The sequence below is a fragment of the Ornithodoros turicata genome, chromosome 5, assembly GCF_037126465.1.
Source record: "Ornithodoros turicata isolate Travis chromosome 5, ASM3712646v1, whole genome shotgun sequence".
Taxonomy (NCBI): domain Eukaryota; kingdom Metazoa; phylum Arthropoda; class Arachnida; order Ixodida; family Argasidae; genus Ornithodoros; species Ornithodoros turicata.
Window position 1 is genome coordinate 46,347,685 of NC_088205.1, and position 22,553 is coordinate 46,370,237.

The 22,553-nt window shown below is 46.2% G+C and overlaps 2 long non-coding RNA genes across 2 annotated transcripts in view; both read right to left on the reverse strand.

Annotated features, from left to right (window-relative positions):
• LOC135395980 (uncharacterized) overlaps positions 1–22,553 on the reverse strand; it is a 46,600-nt gene that overhangs the window by 18,316 nt on the left and 5,731 nt on the right. Inside the window, exon 2 of the long non-coding RNA XR_010423229.1 lies at positions 1,904–1,967. This is a non-coding gene — a long non-coding RNA (uncharacterized LOC135395980). The remainder of the gene's footprint in view (positions 1–1,903; positions 1,968–22,553) is intronic.
• Positions 11,162–12,041, reverse strand: LOC135395979 (uncharacterized). The gene is made up of 2 exons (XR_010423228.1): positions 11,836–12,041; positions 11,162–11,759 (listed from the first exon to the last, which is right to left on the reverse strand). It is a non-coding gene; the product is annotated as an uncharacterized LOC135395979 (long non-coding RNA).

The following is a 22,553-nucleotide window of genomic DNA, read 5'->3' on the forward strand; positions in this document are numbered from 1 at the left end:
TGGCTTGTTTCTTGATTCCTGAGAATGTGAAGTTGGGTCCAAGATAGGACAGACGTTGGAACTGTGGAAAAGGTGGCGGAGCTTGCTCAGGACTATGTAATGCTCAGAGAAGCGCGGGGGCAGGATCGTTCAGAAAAAGTATTCCGCGGGAGTGATAAAACCTTTGAAGAAGGGCACTACGTGAGAAAAGAGATCGTTGCGACATCCGTGTCCTCAAGGACACCTTCCGTCTTGCAATGTAAAGGAAGCAGAGAGAGGGCATCCGCTACAAAATTATCTTCTCCTTTCTTGTACTCCATGGTACAGTTGTACTGGACGAGGCATGCAGCCCATCTCGCAAACCGCATTGGTTGCCTTCTCGTACCCCGCGTTGAAAAGAGAGAGACAAGGGCTTGGTGGTCTGTACGAAGCGTAAACCTCCGTCCGAAAAGCAGTACGTGCCATCCCTCGCGCGCCCACAGGCACGCTAAGGCTTTCTTTTCTCGTGTTGAGTAAAAATACTCTGTTTATGTCAAACCTCGTGATGCGAAGCAGTCTGTACGTAAGCCGTCAGGGTGCTGCTGCTGCAAAACAACTCCGAGTCCTACGTTTTATGCGTCAGATGTTACATAGTAAAGAGTGAAGCGTCGAAACGTACGAGGGTAGCACACTCATCAATGAGCGCCTTGACCCTGGAGAAAGGCAGTTTCTTGCTGCTGAGTCCACATAAACGGAGTTTCCTTGTGAAGTACACGATGCAGGGGCTGAACGACACTTGCAAAGTGAGGGACAAACTGTAGGTAATAGGATGCAAGACCAAGGAATGATCTTAAGGACGTAATATCCTGAGGCGGTGAGGCATTCCGCGTGGCTTCCAAAGTGTCCTGGAGAGGACGTAATCAATTAGGAGACAAGGTGTGGCAAAGGAACTGCAATTCTTGGGTTGCAAAAACACATTTCTTCTGGTTTAACCTTAGACCGGCAGCATCCACTATAAAAAGAAGAACTCGATCTAGCCTGGCATCATGTTCCTGCATCGTAGAACCATACACCAGGATATCGTCCAGATAGTGCACATTTAAGACCCTTCAGCACCATTGGCAGCATCTTCCGAAATGCGGCAGCTGTAGAGGCAAAGCCGAAGCACACGCGCTTGTACATGAATAAGCCCTCGTGTGTAATGAATGCAGACACGTTACGACTTTTCTCCGCTAGATTTCGGCTTTCTCCGGCTGGTGATAAGCAGCGGACAGATCCAGCTTTGGAAAATAGGATACTCCAGCCAGTTGGTGAAAAATGTCGTCTGTGTGAGGCAAAGGATTACTGTCAATGACGATTGCTGAATTGGGCTTTCTAAGGTCTATGAAGAGTTTGACTTCGTCGGTTTTCTTCCACACGACGACAATGGGCGAGACCCATTCGGAGGCATCAATGCCCTCGATAATGCCCAACTTTTCCATCTTCTAGATCGCCTCCGAAACTTCAACACGAACCTCCAGCGGAAGACGGCGAAGCGGTTGCTGCAACGGTTTAACCGATGTCTTCATTGTAACTTTGTTTCTGTACCCCTTGGCAAGCCCCAATCCTTCTGGGAGTAACTTGGTATATTTCGTCAGGCATGCCCAACAACCCTATTGCACTCGACTTTCAGTACATTGTGCTGCTTGGGATGTTGGTGTTGACCCACCGGCGGATCCAAAGGGGGGGGGGGGCAATTACGCGATTCGACAATGAAACCGCCCCCCTCCCTCAAAGCGCGGATCTCAATCCGCCCATGTATTGACCTCATTACCCCCGCTTTCGACGCGTAATTTCCGGTATGCCATTTGTAAAGCTGTAGGGTGGCCAGTGTATGGAAGTCAAACAGAAACTTTATGTAGTACTTCCCTGCGTCGTGTAATGATAACGAACTTTGACAACATACCCACAATAAGGAACACTAATACGGCGATCAGCATGGTCTTGTCGTCCACACCTTTAAGTGACAGCTGAAATGAAAATATTCGAGAGTTAACAAGTGTCCAACATTTCTGTTTTCAGTTTCAGTTTATTTATTGTTCGGCAAAGTGTCATGTAGATCGGGATGGCCAAAAAGCGGCACAAAAGCACTTGACAGGGGCACATTCCGCTTGAACACTTGCGTTGGTCATAAAGGTACACAAAAATAGTAGTGACACATATTGATTAATGGCTAATTGATATTGATTATATCAATAATATTGATTAATAGATTAATTAATATATTGATTAAATATAGATTAACGCCAAAAGAAACATACGAGGGCGGTTCCATAAGTTTCCGGCCCGAGGTAGAAAATGTGCGCGAATTTGAAAATGTGATTAAGGACGCGTGGCGCCATCTGTTGGAGGGCCGGAGCACACCCTCAACCCTCTCCATACTTTTGTCGGTTGGAGAGCGGCATTTCAAAGAGCCAGGGTGCACTCTTCAGGTAAAATGGAAAAAATCGAGTACCGCGCTGTGATAAAATTCTTGACAAAAGAGGGGCTTTCGCCTAAAGAAATTAAAGCGCGACTGGACAACGTGTACAGGGAAGCCTCTCCGTCGTACACAACGGTAAAAGACTGGGCTAAGCAGTTTCGACTGGGGCGAGAGTCCATTGAAGATGATCCACGCGATGGTCGTCCAGTGGAAGTGGTGACACAAGAAAATTTGTCTCTTGTCGAGGAGGAAGTGCTGAGCGACAGGCGTCTGAAGGTGAAGGAAATCTCAGAAAGGCTGGGGCTTTCCAAAACAACCGTTTTTCGCATCATCGGCGAGGGCCTTCACATGAAAAAGGTCAGTGCGAGATGGGTGCCACGACTTCTCTCGTCAGTTCAAAAGCAACAGCGCGTCGTCTGTGCCAAAGAGTTTTTGGAGCTCTGTCAAGAGAACGAAGAAGAAATATTGAAGTCAATTGTCACAGGGGATGAGACTATGGTGCTCTACTATGATCCCCTTTCGAAAAAGGAGCCGATGGAATGGCGCAAACCAGGAGAAGCACCCCCAAGAAAAGCCAAGGTCACACAATCCACAAAGAAGATCATGGCAACAATATTTTGGGATTGTCACGGGATCCTCCTCATCGACTTCAAAGAGAGGAACACCACAGTGAATGCGACTTATTATGCTTCACTCCTGCACCGACTGCGAGACGCCATCAGGGAAAAGAGGCGCGGCAGGTTGAGTCGAGGTGTCCGGTTGCTCCAGGACAATGCCCCTGTCCACACGGCTTATGTTGCCAAGGCTGCACTGAAGGAGTGCGGCTTCGAAGAAATCCACCACCCACCCTATACAGTCCAGACTTGGCACCGAGTGACTACTTCCTGTTCTCAAACTTGAAGCGGGATCTCAGAGGACGGAGATTTCAAAACGATAGTGAGGTGCAAGAGGCAGTTTTCCAGCATTTTGCGGACAAAACTTCGGACTATTTTTTCAAGGGTATAAGAATGCTGGTTGAAAGGTGTCAAAAGTGCATCGAAGTTAAGGGTGACTATGTCGAAAAGTGATACATTTGTTTCGTCTCTATGACTATTAAAAGTTGGCCGGGCCGGAAACTTATGGAACCACCCTCGTACACAGTGGTTCAGAACGAGAAGTGACATGTACCAACATCATGAAGGTTACACAGTACTGCATAAATATTGCTCACAATGCAGTTACTCAGATGTTATTAATATTTATCCGCTTCGTGTTACAAGAATCTAAGAATCTGGGAGGAGAGTGAGTCGGCAACTGATCGCCATACCGAGTTCTACAAATGGAAAATTATTCTCTTTTCTTTCTAGGGAAAATAGAGGTATTATGTTTTTCTTTTGTTTTTTGTGACACAATTGAGTAGGTTTTTAGTATAGATGGGACGAATCCAAAATTTTTCGAATCCGAATCCGAATCCAAGGAAGGTTCTACGAATCCACGAATCTTACGAATCTTGAATCTTTCGAATCCTTTCTTTTAAAAGAGTTAAAAAAAAACACTTCTAGTGAAAAATGTTTTGAAGCAGAATATGACACCTTTGTTTAATGAAAAACAAATTAAATAATGCTTGAGTTTCAGGAGAAAATATACCTATATATTTATTCTTAAACGTAACTTATTTAACATGTTGTTCGTCGACTACAAGAAATGCATAGATTCTCGAGTGTGAATTATTTCCATAAAAGTAAGCAACAATCAAAAGCAAAACCAGGTTACTTTTAAACTTGTAATGTAAGAGTTCCTGCCTGAACTCCTTCAGGCCAGAGCAATGTAAACAAACAAGAAAACGCCTGTCGGCCAACGAGGCTTTCGGCGGACTGCGGACGCGCCAATTTGAAAAAGAAACAAACAAACGTGGTTGGTGGATTCGAAAGATTCGATTCGCCGTTTTGGGCACTGAGATTGAGATTCGCGAATCTCGAATCCCTGCCTAGGATTCGAGGATTCGTGGATTCGCGGGTTCGGTTGGCACATCCCTAGTTTTTAGCAAACAAAATTGTTGTTTCCTACATGTCCTAGAGTCGCTTCCTGCAAATTTCCTACATTATATTAGTTTACACTAGTTTTTATTGGTTACATTAGTTTAGTTTTAGTACATTTCCTGCATTATATTAGTCGGAAGGATATCGCCCTGCTTATCATCCGTGCCTTTTCGCAAGATTATAAGCGGGGACTTCGCAAGAACTGTGCTGCTCTACGATTGGACGGTTGTGTTTGGACTGGTTGTCGTCGCCTACTACAAAGCAGACTGCACTTCGGAACGGATCACACTTGGCCTGTGGCAGCAGAATGTGTTGCTAAACGACGACTAAATCACCTGCTTCTTTTCTGCAGGTTAGTATTATCCCTTCCACTATTTATACTTGTTAAATCTCGTCTGCTGCCCAGGTCGAGTGATTAGCGGAGTGATAAGCTTGAAGTGTACCTCTCTGTCACCATGAACAAACAAGACTTCTTAAGGGCACTGAATGATATGAAGAAAGAGCTGAAAAAGGACATGAAAGAGAGTCGAGAGGCGCTTGAAAGAGCCATACGCACAGAAATTCGTGAGCTGAAGTCACAACTCACTGATCTAAATGCGAAAATCGTAGCAATCGATGACGGCTTTCGGTCACTAGAAATTAGCTACGACAAACTGAAAGTGGATAATGTTAAACTAAATCAGCAATGTGACGTGCTACGTGACACAGTCAAAGAACTTGACAAACGCACGGTGGAACTTGAACAATACTCGCGGAGATGTAATCTCGAAATTAAAGGAATCCCTTACGATAGGGAAGAGAACCTGTACGCTGTTACTGAAAAGATTGCTGAAAAACTCTGCATTGACATGCCTACAAGTACAATTAATGCGTGCTACCAAATACCTCTGGTCGTACGTGAAACTTCCAGTTTGAGACACATTATTGTTTAATTTAAAGATAAGAAAGTACGTGATGACTTTCTGGATAAATTGAGGAAAGCACGTCTGAAGTGTTCAGACATTGGTCTAAAACGTTCAGCTCCAATATATGTAAACGAACATTTGTGCCCCAAACTTAAGAAATTGTTGGGCGAGGTTATTGCGAAAACGAAATCACACGGGTGGAAATTTGCCTGGGTAAAGAACGGCAAGATATATGTACGTAAACAATAAAAGGCAGAAAAAATGCGGGTTGATTGTTCGGACGATCTTTGTAAAATTTTTGGTTGAGTGTTTGTAGTTCTTTGTATCTTTGTTTAAACCATGACAAATGGTTTGTCTCATGGAAATGAAAACAAATTGAGGTGCATTCATGTAAATACACGATCTGCAACGGGCAAAATAGAATTCCTGGACCACTTCTTTTCTGTGTCTACGAATGATTTTTATGACATTATAATGCTGACTGAGACATGGTATACGGATGAGTCAGAAATGTTTTCCTTCTTGGCTTCCTTCGGGCTTTTCCTTCCAAGGGTTCGCACTTCCTTGAAAGAGAAGACAGATCAGGTGCATAAACTGAGATCAGAAATGGAGCTCGCAGTGACCAAAATGTCTGAACTCGAACAAGAACGTGTAGTATTTGGAGTGGAAAAGTTCAAGCCCAGTGACAACGACATGCAGTTTTATACTGGCCTCCCGAACTACAGCAAGTTTAAGAAGCTACACGACTACCTAGAGCCAGGAGAGAATGGGGAGAACTTAACCTACTGGGGTGAAGAAAACCAAACAAGTGCGAGAAGATCTCGGAAACTTAGCACAGAGAATCAACTGTTCCTGGTCCTGACAAAGTTGAAAGTTGGTTTCTTCCACCAGCACCTAGGACATCTTTTCGGCATATCTCAAACAATAGTGTCGAAGATTTTCAACACATGGATTAATGCCCTCTACATGGAGTTGACACGGCTCCCACTTTGGTTACCGCGATCCTACATCGATGAGACTATGCCACTAACGTTCAAGGAGAAGTACCCTACAACCCGTGTAATCATTGATGCGACGGAAATCAAATGTGAAGTTGCAAGTTCATTTGATACCCAGTCAGGCACCTATTCAACATACAAATCAGCGCACACATTCAAGGGCCTCTTCGGAATCTCTCCAAATGGACTTTTGAAATTTGTCTCTGAACTATTCATGGGTTCAGTGTCAGACAGGAAATGTGTTATCAAGAGTGGTTTTCTTGAGCTTCCCTTTGATGCTGGTGACTCAGTAATGGCTGATAAGGGTTTCAAGATTGAGGACCTGCTTGACAGGAAGAATGTTAAGCTAAATATTCCCCCATTTCTACGCAAAGACCAGTTCTCCGCAGAAGAAGTAGAGGAGACCCAGGACATCGCTGCAGTGAGGATACACGTTGAAAGAAAGATCCAGAAGATAAAGACTTTTCACATATTCGACAAGGGTGCATCCCGATATCGCTTGCACCGCTAGCAAACCAGATATGGACAGTATGTGCCATACTTAGCAATATGCAGTCAGTTCTCATGAAACAGGCTACGTGTGACTGATAATAAAAATAATAATAATAATAACTTTATTTTTGTTAAGGTACCCAAAAACAACCACTAGGGTCTACTAATTGGTGCACCACACAAGGTTATACACGTGAACAAAGACAGTAAAATATACAAAAAGCCAACAAGGTTAACAGTGAAACAAACGAAGTTAAATAGGAACAATGGCACTAATACTAGTAAGAAAATCACGAGAAGGAGCGAAAATGTCGATGTCATGGTGTTGTAAGGCGGAGTTAAACATTAGTTGTAAACGATTGATTGGATGAAGCTTTGCAAAAGAGTGAGGATAGAAAAGAAGATGAGACCTCAGAGAACGTGAGGGCACTCGAAAGTTGATGCACGATAGTAGTTCGGGGCAGGCGATGACAGAATGTATGAGCTTATACAAGAAATGACAGTCACGAATCGTTCTGCGATGAGATAGTGTGGGGATGGAGAGTTTATTCAGTATATGATCGTAGTTATAGTGAGTGCTGCAGCCAAGATGACGAAGATGAAGCGTCGCTGGACGTTTTCTATGTCAGCGGACTGAGTGATACTGAGGCAGTTCCAGGCCACTGATGCAAATTCAAGAAGAGGGAGTACGGTGGAGAAGAATAGGCGAAGGAAACAAGATGGATCTTGAAAGTTTTTGGTGATCCGCGAGATGATGCCGAGTTTACGCATCGCAGAGTTGCACAGCTGAGTTACATGCGTGTGAAAAATTAAAGAGCTGTCAAAATGAAGACCCAAGTCTTTAATGGACGATTCACGTCTAATTTGAACAGAGTCGAGAGAGTAAATATAATGACATGGATGCTGCTTTCGAGTGAAAGAGATGACGGCTGTCTTAGAAATGTTCAGGTTAAGCAAATTGTTTGAGCACCAACGATGGATTCGAGAAATGTCGTCTTGCAGAGCGGTACAGTCGTGAATCTTATCAATGACTCGAAATAACTTAATGTCATCAGCATATTGCAGGACGTGGCAGTTACGTACACAGGTTGGCAAATCGTTAACAAACATGTTAAACAGTAATGGCCCCAGGGTAGATCCCTGGGGCACACCAGATGTCATGTAGTAAGGATGAGAATATGCATCTTTGTACCGAACAATGTTGTACCGGCCGCAGAGATAGGAAGAAAACCATTTGCAGAGTGAAAGTGAGATACCATATAGTGACAACTTTGTGATCAACAATTCATGATTAATAGTGTCAAAGGCCTTAGACAGATCAAAATACACAGAATCAACCTGCTTATGGTTTTCAGTGTGCAAGCTAAGATAGTTAATATAAGTCACAAGATTAGTTTCAACGGACCTGCCAGTAGTGAAACCATGATGTGAATCAGACGGAAACGAATGAAAGTAAAAAGACAGATGTCGGAACACCACCTTCTCAAATATCTTAGAAAAACAAGATAGCAAGGATATGGGCCTGTAATTGCACACCTCAGCTGGCGCACCACCTTTATGGATGGGAACAACAATGGCTTTTTTCCAGCAAGAAGGGAAAGTTGATGTGTTTAACGACTTGTTAAACAGAGCCGCAAGTATAGGGGTAAGCACTGGCTCACACCCTTTTACAATCAAATTGGGAATGCGGTCAAAGCCGGCTGAAGTGCTCGATTTCAGCTCCGAGATGGCACGTTTAACATCAGATTCTTCTATTTGAAAGTGAGCAAGGCTGAGATTTGGAACAGAAACAGATGATGCAAAGCATGTGTTTGTTGTTGTGACTGGTGTGAAAACTGAAGAGAAAAATCCGGCGAACTTTTCAGCTACAACAGAGGATTCCGTGAGAAGGCATCCGCCCTGCTTGAGCGTGATAGAGTTTGATGGAGGGGAGACTCGGTCTTTTACGTACTTCCAAAACGATTTTGGGTTTGTGAGTAATGACGTCTGAACGAAACTTTCATAATTACGGCTGTCAAAGATGCGTTTAATATGTTTACGTGTCTCTTTAAATTTTTCATACCAGTCATGCCGTCCAGTAGACTTGTATTTCCTATGGTAATGAAGTTTACGTCTCATAAGCGATTTCAGCTCGCGCGAAAACCAGACAGGGTAACTGTTCGACCGGGGTCTTATTATTGGAACAAAACGGTTAATACTACTGAGGACAATGTCGGAAAATTGCATAACAGCTTCGTCAACATTATCAATGCGGAGTGTCGCAGACCAGTCTACGGATGATAAAAAGTTGTACAGCCCGAGATAATCACCACGCTTGTAGTCGTATCTCGGAAGCCTGTCATTTCTACTTTGATAACAAGACCCATGGGCGTCGAATGAAACAACAAATGGCGGGTGAAACTTATCGGGATGAACAAGGGGATGGTGAACAAGCTGAATACTGTCAACAGCAAGGCCAGAAAGAACCAAGTCAAGTGTATTATCAGATACATTACGCAATGTGTTGCGTTGAATAAGACCGTGGTAATTGATAAAGTTCAGTAAGTAGTTTGCCTTTGTTCTAGCTAGTCCAGAAGATCGCGACATGTCCAGTGAGTTCCAATCACACCAGGAACGTTGAAGTCCCCATATAATTGGAAGGGAGAGTTCAATACATTGGTGTTCGACTCAAGCGCTTCAAAAAACTTCACGAAATATGCTAGATGCTAGATCACACTGAGGTGGAAAGTAACAGTTACCGATCAGGAGTGAGTTGTTAGGACCTAGAGATAACTCAACCCAGGTAGCTTCATGGCCGTGAGCAAGGTCAAACCGTTGATGGGCGATAAGCGAAGAGTGAACTGCAGTAAGTACGCCACCCCCAAAAAGCATACCAGAAGTATTATATTCACGATCACAACGAAAGACATTGTACTCGCAAGGAAAGTAATCCTGAACAACATGTGAATCGTTAAACCAGGTTTCAGTGAGACAAATAATGTCATAGTGGCAAGACATAAGATTAAGTGAAAACTCGTCAGATTTTGTTCGCAAACCACGGACATTTTGGTAAAACACGGAGAGTGGTCTCGCCATGCTAGGTCATGGAATAGTTACGTACCAGGCGGTTGGGAAGACGAACTGGCATCAATGCTAGGAATTCTGCCCATGAAGGCACGAAACAGGCAGCCCTCTGGCCAAACATCAGCAGAGTTAATCTTAGAAAAACCATCGGGATCCGTCACAACACAGAAAGAAGCATATGAGTCACGTCTAGTTGTTAGCTTTACACAGCGGAAAGAGCCACTCAAAAGAACGCCTTCAACAGCAACGCAGACATCGTTCGTACAAGTGTCCGGGTGTAGGCGGGTTACGAAGAGCGCTCTTTCAACAGGAGGCCTGGTAGCAAGCTTCAGCGACGAAGACTGAGCAGAGCCAACGGAGATGGGAGGACGGCGTCTTCTACGGTTCACTACGGTGGTGAAACCGCCGTCGGTGTCAGGGCAGACGGCTGCAGGAGACGAACCAATATTGCTGAGTTCAGAAGCATTGGGCACGCGCGACTGTGAGCCACTTCCGGGCAAAGCAGGAGATGCAGGCAAGGTGTTTTCATGAAGGACCACGCCAGGAGCACTGGAAGGGTCGACACAGACACGGGGTACAGTAGATAGCCGGTTGGGTGCAGATTTCACGTGTAAAGCCGAGGCGTAGCTAGGCGCCGTAGAACGGGTCGATTGTAAGCAGTCAAGCCGTTGCAAAAATTCGGCCTTCAACTTGGCGAGTTCAATGCGAAGAAAGCTGGCGTTTTTATCCACAGTTTGAAGCAAGCGCAACAACTGAGACTTTTCATCTTTAAGCTCACAAATTTCAGCGGCAAGGGAGTCAATCTTTTGGAGCAGAGGGGCAATGAACTGGTCCAAATCGCTGTGGCAGCAAGGGTTATCGTCGTTGTTACGTCCGGAAGCCGAAGAACAGCTGTCATTGATCACAGTGGATTCTGCAGAACTTCCCCGTTTGGTGCAAGACTTACATTTGTAGACGCAGACGTCATTAACCCAGAGAAGGTCGTACTCCACAGGGGTGATGTTCAGGCATTTGCAGTGGAAGCGTTTACCACACGGGCCAGAACAAACCAGTTTCTGCTGCCGACCGGCGAAGGGCTGTGCACAAACGGCACATGTGCCTGATGCGGGAGCCATGGGAGCACACGACCGCCTTCCTCGGTGGGCAGAAGTGGAATGATGTATCTATATGCTTCTCGGAAAAATGTGATCAAAGAAATATATTGTAAAAAGTGTGAGAAACATATTGTAAAGTCTGTGTGTGTGTGTAGTAAATGGAAAACCACCGTACGTTTTATGCTGCATATATTTTTTCAGAGCTAACAAGTTACAAGACTAATTAAACTAAGATGACTAGCATTGGGCTCAAAGCATCATCTGTTGAGAACCTACATGGAAGCCTCACTGCTTCTGGTGGAGTTCTCCTAACATTATATCAAAATAGAAGCTTTCGAGGTGCAGCTTCGTTGCTTCCCATTCTCTATGGTCAAACCTTATCCTTTCGACAAATATGAAGGCATCTGAATATACGACGAAGTCTCCCCAAGGCAGACCCGAGAGCCTCATTTGGCCCAGGATTTGGTAATATGTAGTACTTGTGGTCCACAGAAAGGTGAAGTCTGCCTTGCTCATCCTTTACGATGTAGTCCAACGTTTCAATATCAGAGGCAGAAGCATTCCGAAGTGAGTGAGGACACTTGATTTCCACGACTCCGCGTGGCTGGGATTCATACGGGTCAAACACAACCCTGTCTGGTAATGCGCCCAACCAAGGTGTCTCCGGGTTAACTAGTAGTCCGCAACCAAAAAGAGTCACATCATGCCCAAGACTTTGAAGTACATCTTGGTACCGTTGAGCAGCCACCACCTCGTTCATTTGGCCATACCTGAAAAGCAATCAACAGATATATTCTTCTGCAGTCGTAGTAACTAATTCTCGACTGGCAAAAAGTGAAAACGTACCTTACGGCTGGGACCCTGGAAATATCCTTGGGAAAAAGCGGTGCCCGAATCCCATCAGCTGTCCACTCCACCCTCCTTGTAACTACACCAAAATTCGAGGCAGTGAGACGTAGCTGTCGCTCTGTCTTCCACGTTGTGCTTTGGTGTTGCCGTCTTGTGTTCTTCTCAAGTTGAATGGCCTCATCGGGCGTTAAACATATGGCCTGCAAGCGCAAAAGTAGTGATGTCCACTAGCTCTAGCTAGAAAACGTACAAAGTGCAAGACAAATGAACAAACTTAGCACTGGTATGCAACATCGTGCAATCATTACGTAGCTTTTACCTTCAGTATTTGGTCTGTCTCAAGTCCACATGGTGGATTCCACACTACGAGATCGCGGGTTCAAACCCGGCCGAGGACGCCAGCAACTTGGTGGCAGGGTACAAGTTGCTTAGACACGCCGTCTTCCGCGGGGGACGTTAAATACGGGGTGCCGTGTGATGAGCTTTCATCGCACGTTAAAGAACCCTCTGGTGGGCAAAAGCAATCCACAGACCGACCGCTGTGGCGTCGCTCATGATCTCAGTTGTCTCGCGACGTAAACACCCAATTATTATTATTCCACACTACTGAATCCCGAAAGAAGTGTGGTTCATGTAGGTTCACTGCCTCTTGATTGGTAGCTACCTCTATTCCCGTCAGGACAGTGTTGAATCCAAACGACAGTAAAGGCTGTTGGTATGACAAGGGGGAGAACACAGAAGCCTCTCCAAATTTTGTTTTCTTGGATTCCTGCCCACATGATATGCTTTGCAGGTTAGCGTCACCGAACGATCCCTTGCCGTCCTGCTCAAAGAGTTCCCCAGCGAATTTGAGTATCGCATCTTCTTGCCATTTTCTGTCTCTTAGAGTAGACCTGCACTCGTACAGTCTGCACCGCAGGGCTGAATCAGAGCAGCCTTCGTTCACCGCTCTCCAGTTGATACACTGTATTGAGGAGCCGTTGATTCTTGCGCCACGGGGAACTCGCCATGTCTGGGGAAGATCAGTGCATGAGATATGCTCTGGGCCTTCGGCATAGTTCTCGTTCTGCAGTGTACTGAGAGCACGCAGGACAGCAATCATGTGGTTGCAGCATCCTTCCCCTGCAGGGCATGCACAGTTTCCATCGAGCACCTCCCCTCCAGCACCCACAGCAGCTGTTATGATGTAGGGGGGGGGGGGATGTTTTCTTTTTGCTTCGGTAGCATTTGCATTGCGCAAAGTACGTTCCTGTCCTAAAATGATGAGACTACGCTGGGTTGCACTATTATTTTTATAGGACGCAACTCTGATGAAAATCTCGTAAGCTTAAACCTATGAGGAATGCTCATAGCTTATATATGTTTATTGTATGAGCATGCTCATACATCCCATAGATGTATGACCATGGCACATAACATTTTATGAGCACTGAGATTTATGAGCACATTTATGAGCATTTATGAGCACTGAGCATGTTATGAGCAATGCTCATAACTGTATGTTCAAATCTAAATGGTGCAAATCTCAAACATGTAATACGAGTCTTATTGCGATTATGAGCTGGCTATGAGCGGTATGAGTATTATGAGAATTTCCTCATAATGCTCACAATGCTCTTTACTTTCCTCATTTTGTCCCTTTCTTTCCTCGTATTGCTGATTACTTTCCACATACCGCTCATTGTTATTCGCGTACAGAGGTTTGTGGCTTTTTTCAACAGGAAAGCTGTTTATTGTTGCAGACTTTTCTTATCAAAACAAAGATCACTCTTGTATTTCCACTTCAATACTTACGATTTCCTGGCGTAGTTCGCTCGCAGGCTGGCGACGACAACGTAGGACTCCACAAGAAAGTTGTAGCTACGCCGAACAGATCGTTCCGTCGTCAAGCGGTTCCTATGGAAGTCTTCTACTCAAAGATTTTCGGGAGCTCCGATAGATCTTCCACCCAACCCGTTACGGGAAATATCATGCGTTTTGCCATGTTCAAGACCGCGAAGCAAAGAACGATCGCTCATACTCCACTCGCGCCTAAACAACCCTTCGATATGGCGGCCGCGGATTTCATACAGGCTTGATAGCCAGTGTTGCCAGGACCAACAGAAAGGGTCTATTCATAGGGGTAGAAGTCGCACACACAGCAACAGTCAACCCCATTGCTACGTGATAGTTGCTATGGTTCTCTTTCCGGCTGGTTAGCCATTGGATGCTTCTACTTTTTCGGTTGGCGTCACTTCCCATTCCGGAGGAGAAATCTGGCTTGGCCAGATCGGGCCGAATTCGGCACGGAATTCTGTTCTCCGAAAAAAGTTCGGTCCCGAATTCGGTTCGGAAAGAATTCGGACGCTTTTCGGGCCATGCGGTTCACGCTTAAAACTATGCTCGAAGCTATGGGGCGAACAAGGTCGCGCACGAAAACCACGGTCTTGAGAGGATTACGATGATCCCTGAAAGGGACGCGACCTTCGGCCCTACTTTTCTTTCAATAGGAGGATGCGAACAAGTGTCCATTCGTGGAACCAAGTTTTCCCCTTCCGATCTGTTTCGGTTTCAGTCTGTCTACCAACGTCATGATGACGTTTCTCAGGTAGAGGTTTATTAATTGGCGTATAAAACTATTTACAGGTGACAGCGGGCACCGGCTCCAACCCTGGCTGATGACACCAATCGGTTCGCCCTCAACACCCGATGAACACAGTTACAGCACTGCACACGGCAGGACCCGTGTGCGCATTGAGCACTGGTTTGAGATACTGAAGATGGGATTCCGGTGCCTCCCGAAGTACCGTACATTGCAGTTTGCTCCTGACCAGTTCTGCAAGATAATCAACGCCTCTGCCATCCTCCATATTATGTGCTTAGTGTACAACACACTTGAGCCTCTGGCTGACGCTGGTGAGGATAATGGGTCAAGTGAGGAACAGGCGGAAGGTGATGCCACAGGGGAGACGGAGGAGGAGCAGAAGACGACGAACCTGACCCTGTGTTCCTGAGAAACCGTGCGTCACAACTCAGAAGCCAGCTTATCAGACAGTGTTTTAGACGACACCGATGACTTACCTGACTGATTGGAGCCCTCCTTCCGCTCTCCTCATGCCCTCTCCTTCTTCAGAAGGAGAGCAAAGTATGAACTCATAGGAGCGAGTAGTTGTAAATAAGATACACTGTGATCATACACAAACCCTGTAAATTTTTCATTCGTGGACTATGGGCAGAAGCACACTTGTGCCTGGTTAATATGGACCCCATTAATATGACCAACTGGAACTATGGATGATTTGTCAGAGGTTCAAACATTTTCAATACATTTATCTCTCGTCAATACGGAAACTAACTTTTCCGGCAAGAACTTTATGTTATGATGATGATTGGGGCGTTTCATCACCAGGGGCAATACTCAACCCATGAACAACAGTAACGATGAACAAAGTACAAAGAACCCTATGTAGTTCATGTATTTCCCCCTCATTATTATGGACGGTATCAGCATGGAGGGAGGCGACTTTGAACAACTTTCTCCCTGTATTAAACAGGATAACTTCTGAAAATAGGATGGTGCAAGTGCTGTCTCGTACAATCGAAAGCTATGTCATTTCCTTCACAGCGATTCTTTTTGTGAGGTCGAACATAGTCCAGGAGAGTTCGTGACGAAAAAAGATGAAACACCAGCTTGACACAACTGGCAACAAAATTTACTCCTAACGCATAATGTAAAACCCCGAGACTAGGGAACACGAAAGGACAGACACAACACGAAGTCAGTCACGAAGTCAACATTTGAGAGTTCGTGTTGTGTCTGTCCTTTCGTGTACCCTAGTCTCAGGGTCTTACATTATGCATCATCTTCACTAGCTCGCTTGCCTCCTAGCCATTTTTTCATTGTTACTCGTAGCGTTCCGACGCCTATGCTGCGTCCACATCAGACAAACGCAAAACAGAATAGTAAGTACTATAAAAATAATAGTCTAAGAGGACCCGTGACTTTTCTAAGTCACCTGTCCCCGAAAACATTGTATGTATCCCTTATGCCCGTGACCTGTCTGAGGCGGTAAGAAGAATTTTGAAACCTCTTGGTATCCATCCCACTTTCAAACCTTCTCGAACTCTGTATAATATGCTATGCCACCCCAAGGACTCTGTGCGTCACATGAATCAATCTAGAGTTTTATACAGACTACAATGTAAACAGTGTGACACGTGCTGCATAGGCGAAACTGGAAGAAAGAAGGTCACCAAACTAAAACAACATCAACAACAGATAAAGAATCCACCTACAAAGAATCATCGCACCGAGCTGGTTGAACACGTACTCAAAACCGGTCACCCCTTTTGCTTCGAAGAGGTAGAAACTTTGCCACGTGAGCATAGGTGGGGGGTACGAAAATTCCTGGAATCCTCCCAAGCAGCACAATGTACTGAAAGTCGAGTGCAATAGGGATGGACGGTATGTGTCTTATCATTGTTCTTTAGTTTCACGAGTCTGTTTAAGGCCTTCCACCTACCCGTCCACCCCTATTGCACTTGACTTTCAGTCCATTTTGCTGCTTGGGCTGGTACATTCATGCTGATAACAATGCTTGCAACAGCCACAACGGTCTCTACCGGAATGCTACTAGAGCACATCGAAGGCATAACGCTGGTCTTTGATCTGTACTATTTTGTTTTGCATTTGTATGATGAAGACGCCCACATAGGCGTCGAAACGTCACAAGTAAATTTTGTCTCCTGTTGTGTCAAGCCGGTGTTTCATCTTTTTTCGTTTTGTGAGGCCATAAGAACTCCAAGGGAAAAATCTTGAGCGTACCATAACAGACGTCCTTCATCGGTGATGTTAAGCTTGAACCGTTTCATCGATTTCTTTTTTTTAAATTCCGTGTTAGCCCGCGAAGCCACTGTGGCTGTGAGCAGCGTATAGACGTGGACAGAAGGAGAGAGGACAGCAGGAAGGAGTGGAGGACAGGGGGTTAGTATGCGTCCTGGGCCGACTGCAGGGGGAACTGTGCCGACATTCGTCTCATCCATTTCTGTTATTTTCTTAGTACTGGATAATAGGGACTATTCGCTTAATGGAAAATTTTTGACGGGACGAAGGTGTCCATACTAACGAGGCACAACTGTACACCACAAACAATATCATTGCATCTTTAGTATTGTAGAGCTATCATTACTCAAGAAATCGTATGCATGTATGTGACAACAGAAATGTCGTGTTAAAGGGGCTGAGAAACCACATGCAACCCACTAAATGTATGACATCGTTTCACACGTTGTAGTCCCTGGAGCCAACACGCAAAGTCCCACATTCCTCACTCGAACGTTTTCCTTTCTTTTTTTTCTATTGGATTTTTAAGCCGGCAATTCTTTCAAGCCACCGTCAACTATGGCACCGAACAGCGTCGAGATATATTGACAGACCAGCAGGAAGTGACGTTTTAGGTGTGCGCGCTTGCCCGAACTTCCCGAAGCTCGGCGTAACGATACTGGAATCTGTCGAGAAGTACTACTTCCATGGTCGCGACGAGGAGAGAGCTAGATACGAACTTCGCCAATCGGCATCCGATGAGTGCTCCCATCAGTTCCAAGCGAGGCAGGGTGAGAGCTCTCTGTGACGCCACACGGGGCTTCGCCATCATAAGTGTCACGGTAACTTAGCCATTTTTGTTTTCCGTGCGAGCGTAAGCCGTGGCTCCGTACGCAGATGGACTTGCGTCACTGAAAACATGCACTCGGACATCGTCCAAGCAATTCTTGATTCCTCTGGTTACGTAGCGAGGTACCTCCAGGCTCTGTATTTACGACACCAGCTGCTCCTCGCACCAGCTGATCTCTCAATCGTCACTGCCCGCGGCAAGTCTTTATCCCATTCAATACCGAGTTGCCAAATGTGTTCAGTATTTTTGCACGTATCGTGAATGGAGAGACAAGGCACAATGGGTCGAAGACTGAGACAGAGACTTGCAGCACGATTCGTTTCGTAGTCTCCCTCGAGGCAATACTGTGAAGTTGCATGGCTGGTTTCCACAAGCTTCAACCGGTTGAATAACGCCGACCGTTGGGCTAGTTGGAATTCCATAGCAAAAGGTGCAAAATGCGCTGCAAAGTGTTACAGGACGGACATCGAGGGGACACACGGAAACAAGCGCCACTACCAACTTTAATACAAGGATAAAAGAAACACACTGAAGTCGGAACAACCATAGCGAACCCTGGAAGACACGTTCAATCGGTTCAACCGGTTCAGTTCAACCGGTCGGTCTGACGATCCCACAGTAGTCCCAAAAGTCTCGTATCTGTACTTGCAGAGTTCTGTCCCTTGTGCTCTTGTTCTTCGAACAGCTGATTAAGAACTGGAGAATTCGACGCCCACTTCCTCAGATCCATTCCAGCCAACTTCATAATAGCCTACGTAGATTCGCTTTGCCCCATCTTCGTTTGGTGCCCCCGTTAGTAAGTCATCTACAAAGAAGGATCTTGCGAGCTTCTCTGCCGTTTCTTCCAGATGTCCTTCCACGCGACTCAAATTATAGAATATTGTAGCTGACAGGAGGAAAAGACTTCAAGCCGTACCGAAAGGCACGCGTGTCCACATTCTCCACACTTCTAACGCTGGCAAAGGCCCCTCTGCTTTCTTTAAACAAAAGGAAACGGAGTGCATCATGATCCTCTTCCTTTACGATAATCTGTAGAGATGCTTTTGCTATGTCCGCTATGAGAGCGATCTTCTCCGTACGAAAGCGGAGTAGCAGCTGTAGCAATTCAGTGTTAAATTTCGGTACTTTTTCTAGATAGTCTTTTAGCGAGTGACTGCCTGGAGCGTGGGATGAAGCGTCGAACACGACCTGTAGCTTGGCGGTTGCGGAACTCTCTCGGAACACTCCTTGATGAGGTATGTAACATACATGTTCCAATACCGTAGGCTTGACTTCGTGGACAACTTCGGCATGTCCTTCATTTAGATACTATCGCATGGCTCCTCGTGGTCCAACAGCCGGTTGAAGTTGGAGCGCAACTCCTTCACCAGGTTCTCAAGCCCGCGTTCCGCCGCCCTTCGATTATCCCCGAGACGGCTACCACGGTGTCTGGAGAATCTTCTGGAGAAGCTACCACGATGTCCTTACAGAAGGGGATCTCGACTGCTTCGATGCAGTGCTCCCTCTTGTCGTATTGACTTCGAACTCGCACTTCAACCACTCTGCGGCGAGTAGCACTTGCTACTGCTGAGGCCTGACCGCACGTGTTATGCCTCACATCTAGCTCCTCGAGCACTTGTAGATTCATTCGCCTGGAGACATCTTGCCGGATGAACGTCTTCCGGCAACCGCCGTCGAATAACCCTCGTACGTAGGCGGACCAGTTGTCTGCGATGAGCCATGCTCTGAAGGTTTGCAGAAGGACGACGTCATTGCCATTCTCTTCTTCGGTACTGGACGTATACATGCTGGTGGTGTCCACAACCTTTAGTTTTTTGTTGCCGCAGGTGAACGCCACTCAGGGTCCCAGAGAGAAGTGACGTGCCTGCCTTTGCACAATGAACAAACAATCTTCCGCTTGCAGTCTTTGACGCGGTAGCCCTTAACAGTACACTTGAAGCAACGACCCTCGCAAGCGAGTACCTTCTTGTTTTGCTCCAGATCTACGGGCGCCATGCAGTTACCCTTTCATGCCCTTCTGCATTGCAGAAGATGCATCTTTTATCCGTCTTCGCTGCCGTATGCAGCACAGCAGCTGCTGGTTGAGTTCTTCTCGTTTGATGGAGGTAAACATTGCTTCCAGCACCGTGTGTCGGATATTTCTGGCGCACGTCAAAAGAACCTCAGGTAGTCCAAATTATCCGCAGTCCTACCCTGCGGCACGTGCAACGTGTCGCCACACTGCGCAGACAAACTTTACGTGTAACATCACGGTACCATTATTATTATTTGGTTTGATGGCTCTTGGACTGCGTTGAACTCGACTGGGTTCATCTTTCCTCGTGGTAACATTAAGACTTCTTTCCCTGCTCTCCACTTCAAGACGAAGGAAATCCAGTATCATCTCCAGGTCAGAAGATGGGTCTAGCGAAGTGGTGTCCGTGTCATCAGGTCCTCGACTTCGTGGACCCTTCCTTCGCGCGTGTGCCCGGATCCGTGGGTGGACCGACGATACTAGTCCACTGTAATCTCGTTGGGCAGAGCCTTTAGCAGGATGTCTGCCAGTAATGTGGAATACGTCGTCGGTGAAACTCCAAGCGCTTTAAGTCCTCGCATATACGTCTGCATGTGGTCATACAAGCGTCGAAGTTCACAAACATCGTTTGACGAAGATACTTCACGGAGCGACCGTAGCTTTCCGAGATGCTGGTGCTCGATTTTCTTGCGATCTCCGAAGCGACAGGTCAATATGCCGATCGCATCATCATAACACCCCTCCGTTGCCTGTAAACAAGCAATTGCTGCTGCAGGAGGACCAGACAGCAGAGTTCTCAAGTTGTGGAACTTTTCGCAGCGGGAGAGGTCACTGTTATCTTGGATAGCCACTCGGAACTGTTCCCGAAAGGGTTGCCATTGAGCAAGATCCCCGCGGAAAGCCTGCAGCTGCAGCTTCGGTAGTCGTATCTTGCAGGGCCTCTCACCGTTCGTTCTTGTGCTCGCTGACGGTGTGGACGTTACCAGGGGCGCGAAGCTGTAGTAGAAATCTATTGCAGCTGAAAACTCACGTGACCTCCGGAGCTGGACCAATGACTAAGGACTAGCCACCCTATTTTTTTTTTCTTTTTTGATTATGTCGCGAATGACGTAAATGACGTGTAATCCGTTTCTCTCACACTACTTTCCTCCTCTCTGCTCTGCTTCCAGTCTTCTTTTGTTGTCCCCTTTTTTTTTTCTTCCATTCACTGTTTTTTTTTTTTTTTTGTTCGCGTTTGTCGGAATGCAGTGGGAGTTCCAGGAATACGACGAAGCCTTGGTTGTTTTTGTCACATGAAGTACTTTATTGTACGACATACGGTTATGCAAGCAGGACGTACACAGCATGACTGCGGTAACGAAAACAACATGACATTAATATTGCTTCGGAATTTGCTTGAAGAGGCCTGATAATGTCGGACTGCCTCTGGCAAGGACTGCTACTGGGGACTGGAGCTCAGTGGCTACAAGATGAAAATTAGTATCAGGTATACAGCTATGCATGTGAAAGTTGAAATAGAAAGAATAAAGGTGCTGTTGAACGGCGAAAAATAAGAACGGTGGTAGGGTTGTGAGAAGCTCGCAGCCACGGGGTGTGACGAGCGACCTTAGTACAAGAAATACCTTTTATTGCGCTACTTTAGAATGATATATTCAGGCCGAATAGCCTGACAAACTTGGCTTTGGCGCTACGTACAGAACAGCTACTAAGTCAACGTCGGACGAAACTTGTCGAGCGAAATCACCGAGAATCCGGCTTACAGTAGCGCCATACCTTTATACAGTACGACGTGAGCGGGTATTTAATCATAACATTTGGATGATATTGTTTCACGAAAAGAAATATAGTCTACCATCGTATCTGCAAAGCTACGCTGTCTGTCTCGGTCACAGCGTATTCCGGTCCCGATTTACGGTAACTGTTAAGCAACTTATTCACAATACACGAAGTGAATGCGGTGTTGTAAGGCAACAAGCAATGACAAATGGCTTACCTGTCGGCAGTCATTGACCGATCGGGTACGAGGCGTTCGGACGCTCGAATAGTTTCTACACCAAGAAGCAGAGCAGAAATGTTGCGCAGGCATCTTCCCTGGCAGCTGTGACTGTTCGAGGATACTCACATGATACAGCTTGCGTTTTTAAACAGGAAAAATCAGAACTCATAGTCCAACCCAACCGCTACACAACACGAGCCGTCCGAAACGGACGCCGGCGACTCCGGCGACGCCGGTTCCAACCGGCACAGCCGCCGCGCTGTCGCCTGTTTGAGCGCTCGCGAACAAATTTGAAAACGGCCAATCATCGCTCAAAAAACGAATTCATCCTCATGGGAACCAATCAGTAATCACTAGCCACCGGATGTCTCCATGACGTTCAATTTATGACGTTTTCTGACGTCCGATGACGTGAAACGCATGAAGCGCCTGACTTTATCCCGCAAAGGAACTGGCGAGTTTCGCGCCCTTGGCGTTACCATGGGGCTTTGAGTGGACGCCGTGACGCCCTCAATCTTCGCCTTCAACAAGGCTGTTGTTGGAACAACATGGTCTTCATATTCCAGTAAGGTGACATACTCTTGACCCACCTGCTCGTCTGCAACAAGGGGCTCGATCTCCTTATTCAGTAGGCTAAGCTCCCTGCCGCTGGCAACCAGTCTATCCAGTAACGAGCTGTACGTCTGTGACGAAGCGTCCACATCCGCAAGCGCCGCTGTCGCTTCATTGATGATCCTTGTAGTCTGTGTACGGCGCGCGCACCTCTTCGCTTTGAGACGTTCCATCGCTGCAGCCTGACACGACATCTTGACGTGGGAACTATCCTTTCTTTCTTTCTTTCTCTCGATCCTATAAGCTGTCGTTGCAGAGACGTGTCAGAGCAGAGTTCACGGGTTTCGGCACCAGTAATTTCGTCCAAGAAAAGACGAAGAGACCAGTTCGACACGTACTCATAACTTTTATCTCGTCAGTGTAGCAATGGAATCCCCAGAAAACACACAACCAATCGTAGAGTTCCACTCATTATAAAGCACGCACACTTTCCCTTCATCGT